The sequence below is a fragment of the Microcebus murinus genome, chromosome 7 (genome assembly GCF_040939455.1).
Source record: "Microcebus murinus isolate Inina chromosome 7, M.murinus_Inina_mat1.0, whole genome shotgun sequence".
Taxonomy (NCBI): Eukaryota; Metazoa; Chordata; class Mammalia; order Primates; family Cheirogaleidae; genus Microcebus; species Microcebus murinus.
This window is the reverse complement of record NC_134110.1, coordinates 97604943-97610942: the sequence shown is the minus strand read 5'-3', so window position 1 is coordinate 97610942 and position 6000 is coordinate 97604943.

Sequence of the window (6000 nt, the reverse complement as noted above, 5' to 3'; positions counted from 1 at the left end):
GTGCTTCAGTTCTCTGACAACAAACATATAAGCAAGGAACTTTCTATCTCGTAATGTTGAGTCACTGTACACATTTATATATTAGAATTCTTTATGAACGAACTGAATGTTACTTATATCTGTGAAAACAATGTACACAGTGCTTCAGTTCTCAGAGAACAAGTGTATAAACAAGGTACTTTGTATCTCTAATGATTAGATCACTGTAAACATATATTGGAATTCTTTATGAAAGAACTGAATGTTTTTTATATCTGTGAAAAAAATGTACACAGTGCTTCAGTTCTCAGAGAAGAACAAAAGTATAAGCAAGGCACTTTCTATCTTCAATGTTAAATCACTGCAAATATTTATATATGGGAGTTCTTTATGAAAGAATTTAGTGTTTTTTTTGCATTTGTCAATACACTCTACATAGTGCTTCAGTTCTCAGAGAAGATTAATAACCAATGAACTTTCTATATCCTTATCTAAGTAACTGTAAACATTTGTATATGGAAGTTCTTTGTGAACAAACCTAATGTCTCTTATTTGCATTTAACTCACAGAGAAGAACAAGTATATAAGCAAGCAACTTTCTATCGTCTATGTTTAAGTCACTGTAAACATTTATATATTGGGGTTCTTTATGAAAGAACTGAATGTTTCTTATATGCATGTCTCAAATCTTTCTACACACTACCAAAACTCTCAGAGAGGAACAAACGTATAAGAAAGTCACTTTCAATCTCTTTGTCTAAATCACGGCTAACATTATATTTGGAAGTTCTTTATGAAAGAACTGTGTTTCTTATATGGGTTTGTCAATACATTCTACACAGTGCTTCAGTTATCGTGGAAGATCAAACCAATAACCAATGAACTTTCTATCTCATTTGTCTAAGTCATTGTAAATATTTGCATATGGAAGTTCTTCATGAATGAACTGATTTTTTCTTATATGCATTTCTCAATCTCCCTACACAGTGCTTCAATTCTCAGAGAAGAACAAGCATATAAGCAAGGCACTTTCTCTCCCCTTTGTCTCAGTCACTGCATACATTTATATATTGGAGTTCTTTATAAGAGAAATGAATGTTTGTTACATGCGTTAGGGAAAACAATGTACACTGCTTTTCAGATCTCTGAAAGCAAGTGTATAAGCAAAGCATTTTCTGTCTCCTTTGTGCGAGACCCTGTATATATAATGGAGTTCCACATGAAACCATTGAATGTTTCTTATTTACATTTCTCAATCTCCCCACACAGTGCTTCAATTCTCAGAGAGGAACAAGTGTATAAACAAAGCACGTTCTATCTCCTATGTTTAAGTTACTGTAAACATTTATAAATTGGAGTTCTTTAGGAAGGAACTAAATGTTTCTTATATCTGTTGAACTTTCTATCTCCTGTGTCTAAGTCGCTGTACACATATGTATATGGAAGTTCTCTATGTGAAAACAAAGTATATTGTGTTCAGTTCTCACAGAAGAACAAGCATATAAGCAAGGCACTTTCTATCTCCTATGTTTAAGTCACTGTAAACATATATATATATTGGAGTTCTTTATGAACGAACTAAATATTACTTATATCTGTGAAAATAATGTACCTAGGGCTTCAGTTCTCACAGCACAAGCCTATAAGTAAGGCATTTTCTGTCTCCAATGATTAAGTTGCTGTAAACATTTATATATTAAAGTTCTTTATGAAATAACTGAGTTTTTTATATCTGTTTTTCAATAAAATGTATAGACTGCTTCTGTTCTCATAGAAGAACAAACGTATAAACAAGACACTTTCTATCTCTATGCTTAAGTGACTGTAAATGTTTACACATTGGAGTTTTTAATAAAACAACTGAATGTTTCTTATATCTGTTTGTGAAAACAATCTACAAGTATTTCAGTTCACAGAGAAGAACAAACGTATAAGAAAGACACTTCCTATCTCCTATGTTTAAGTCACTGTAAACATTTCTCTATTAGAGTTATTTATGAAAGCACTGAATGTCCCTTATAACTGTTTGTGAAAACAATGTACACAGTGCTTCAGTTCTCAGAGAAGAACAAGTGTATAAACAAGGCACCTTCTATCTCCAATGTTTAAGTCACTGCAAATATTTATATATTGGAGTTCTTTATGGAAGAACTTAGTGTTTCATATATTTGTTTGCCAATACACTCTACACTGTGCTTCAGTACTTAGAGAAGATCAAACTAATAAGCAATGAACTTTCTATCTCATTTGACTAAGTCATTGTAAACATTTGTATATGGAAGTTCTTTGTGAATGAACTGAATGTTTCTTATATGCATTTCTCAAATATGTCTAAACTGTGCTTCAAATGACAGAGAAGAACAAGCAGACAAGCAAGGCACTTTCTATCTCCTATGTTTAAGTCCCTGTAAACATTTATATATGGGAGTTATTTTTGAATGAACTTGAATGAGTTTGTCAATACACTGTACACAGTGCTTCAGTTCTCAGAGAATATCAATCCAGAAACCAATGCACTTTCTATCTCACATGTTTAAGTCATTGTAAACAGTTACATATGGAGTCTTTTATGAAAGAACTGTATGTTTCTTATATGCATCTCTCAAATCTCTTTACACAGTACTTAAATTTCAGATCTCCTATGAGTAAGTCACTGTAAACATTTATATATTGGAGGTCTTTATGAAAGAACTGAATATTTCTTATATGTGTTTCTCATATCTGTCTACTGATTGCTTGAATTCACAGAGAAGAACAAGCATATAAGCAAAGCACTTCCTATCTGTCTAAGATACTGCAAACATTTATATATGGAAGTTCTTTATGAAAGAATTTAGTGGTTCTTATATACGTTTGTCAATACACTTTACACCATGCTTAAGTTCTCAGGTAAGATAAAACTGATAACCAATGGACTTTCTATCTCATATGTCAGTGTGTAGAGATTCCTGTCAAACACACTTAAGCAACAGTAAGTTCTTCCTTAAAGAATTTCAATAGACAAATGATTACAGACACTTAGACAAAGCAGCTAAAAAGTGTGTGGTCTCCACATTTGCTTTTCTCAGAGAACTGAAGCATTGTGTAACATTTGGTTTGAAACACACATAACAAAAATAAATTCTTTCAAAAAGAATTTTCTTAGGCAATCCAAACACTAACCCTACTCTTAAGCCTATCCTAGGAAGTGCATTGCCTGGCATTTGCTATTCTCTGAGTGAACAAGGAGTGTGTAGAGTTTCCTGTCAAACACACATGAGAAACAAGTTCTTTTATTAAAAATTTCAATAGAAAAATATTTACTGTCACAAACAGGAGCTAAAATGTGCATTGTCTACACACTTGCTTCTCTCTGAGAACTGAAGCAGTGCATAGATATTCCTGGCAAGGGCACATAGGAAACAGTAAGTTCTTTCAAAAAAAAGTTTCTTAGGCAATCCTAATCTTAACTCTAATGCTAACACTAAACCTAGCCCTAACCCTATCTCAGTAAGTGCATTGCTTATTGGCTTGCTATTCTCTAAAACTAAAGCAGTGTGTAGAGTTTGCTGTCAAACACATAAGAAACAGTAAGTTCTTTCATAAATAATTTCCATAGACAAATGTTTACAGTTCCTTAGAGAAAGCAGCTAGAAAGTGTGTTTTCTTTATGCTTGCTTTTCTATGAGAACTAAAGCAGTGTGTAGAGTTTGCTGTCAAACACACATAAGAAACAGTAAGTTCTTTCATAAATAATTTCCATAGACAAATGTTTACAGTTCCTTAGAGAAAGCAGCTAGAACGTGTGTTTTCTTTATGCTTGCTTTTCTCTGAGAACTAAAGCAGTGTGTAGAGTTTGCTGTCAAACACACATAAGAAATAATAAGTTCTTTCAAAAAGAAGTTTCTAAGGCAATCCTATCCCCAACCCTAACCCTAATGCTAACCTTAACCCTAACCTTAACCGTATTCTAGGAAGTGCATTGCTTATAGGCTTGCTATTCTCTGAGAACTCAAGCAGTGTGTAAAATTTCCTGTCAAAGGCACATAAGAAACAGTGAGTTCTTTAATAAAGAATTTTCATATTCAAATGTTTACAGTCACTTACAGAAAAAAGCTTGAAGTGTATGGCCTATATGCTTCCTTTTCTCTAAGAACTGAATCAGTGTGTAGAGATTCCTGTCAAAGGCACATAAGAAAAAGTAAATTATTTCATAAAGAATTTCTACAAATAAATGTTTACAGTCCCTTAGAGAAAGCAGCTAGAAAGTATGTTTTCTTTATGTTTGCTTTTCTCTGAGAACTAAAGCAGTGTGTAGAGTTTGTTTTCAAACACACATAAGTTCTTTCAGCAATAAGTTTCTTAGGCAACCCTACCCAAACCCTAACACTAATGCTAACCCTAGACTATCCTAGGAAGTGCATTGCCTATACGCTTGCTGTTCTCTGAGAGCTGAAGCAGTGCACAGTTTCCTGTCAAATGCACATAAGAATTAGTAAGTTCTTATAGAAACTATTTCCATAGAAAGAATGTTTACAGTCAATTACACCAAGAACCTAGAAAGTGCGTGGCCTATATGCTTCTCTGAGAACTGAAGCATTGTGTAGATTTTCATGTCAAAGGTATATTAGAAACAATAAATTCTTTCATAAAGAATTTTAATAGACAAATATTTACAATCACTTAGAGAATGAAGCTATAAAGTGTGTGCCTACATGGTTCCTTTTCTCTGAGAACTGAAGCAGTGTGTGGAGATTCTTGTGAAACACACATTAGAAACAGTAATTTCTTTCATAGAGAATTTCCATAAGCAAATGTTTACAGTCACTCAAAGAAAATAGCCAGAAGGTGCGTGGCTTATGCACATGCTTTTCTCTAAGAACCAAAGAAATATGTAGAGTCTCCTGTGAAAAGTATATAAGAAATAGTAAGTTTCAAATGATAAAGTATTTCCATAGACAAATGTTTATAGTCACTTAGAGAATGAAGCTATAAAGTGTGCGGCCCACATGGTTTCTTTTCTCTGAGAACTGAGTAATGTGTAGAGTGTCCTGTAAAATTCAATTTAAAGGCAACAGTCTATATTAGCATCTTTTCATTAAATAATTTAGTCTTTTTACGTAAAGTAATTTTTGGTAGTCAAGATCCTTTTTTTCTATTTTTTCTCTTTACTTTTTTCAAAGCATCTCACTAATAAATTTAAGTTGATAAGGTCTTCTCTATAGTAATTATGTTTTTCATATACATTTAATATTTTAATTATTTTCTTTGTTTCTTTATTAATAGTCTTCTCTTATTTTTAACCTGATTTTTTTGTTGGTATATTGTTTCATGACTTCTATTTCTTTGCTGTATGTACTACAGTTGCTTTTCTAGTGTTTATAAGACATGTAAATTTTATACTTCACAAAAGTCTAACTTGAGATGATAAAAATTTAACTTCTAGGGATTGTGAAAAATAGCAGAGTAGGGGTGTCCTCCTGGCTCTCTGCTCCCAGAGCGGAAAGTGAAGAAAACAGACAACCACATGCTAGCAATCTGCACTTCCACAGGACCAGCTTCGTAAGCCTGCAGGCATCCACCAGGAACCGGAGGGATAAGACAGTTTGCAGCCTAAAGCAAAGGTGAATCGGTTATTCTTCCGCAAAACCTGGGGAATCAGAGATATACAACAGGGAGGGAGCGAGGTGCTGTTTAAGCCGCTGCTGGCTGGCATGGACATCAGCCCTACCTGGCGCTGAGAGAAGCCCCCTTCGACACCGAGCTCCACATCCACGTAGGCCAGGAAGTGCCTGAAGTTGGTGGGAAGTGGTAATGCTGGGAAAAGCTGTGTGGAGAGGAGAATAGAGCAGGGAACACTCTGAGTTCTCCAGAGCACACAACTGAGGCAGTTTCAGGTGGGGGTGGGTCCAAACCCAGCAGCCACTCTCCACGCAACAGGAACTAGAGCCCACTCTGGCATCTCCCTGCAGAACACTCCCAGGTCCAGGTTAAGGGGAGTATACACAAAAGGAGGCTTTGATGTTGGATATAGATGAGGTT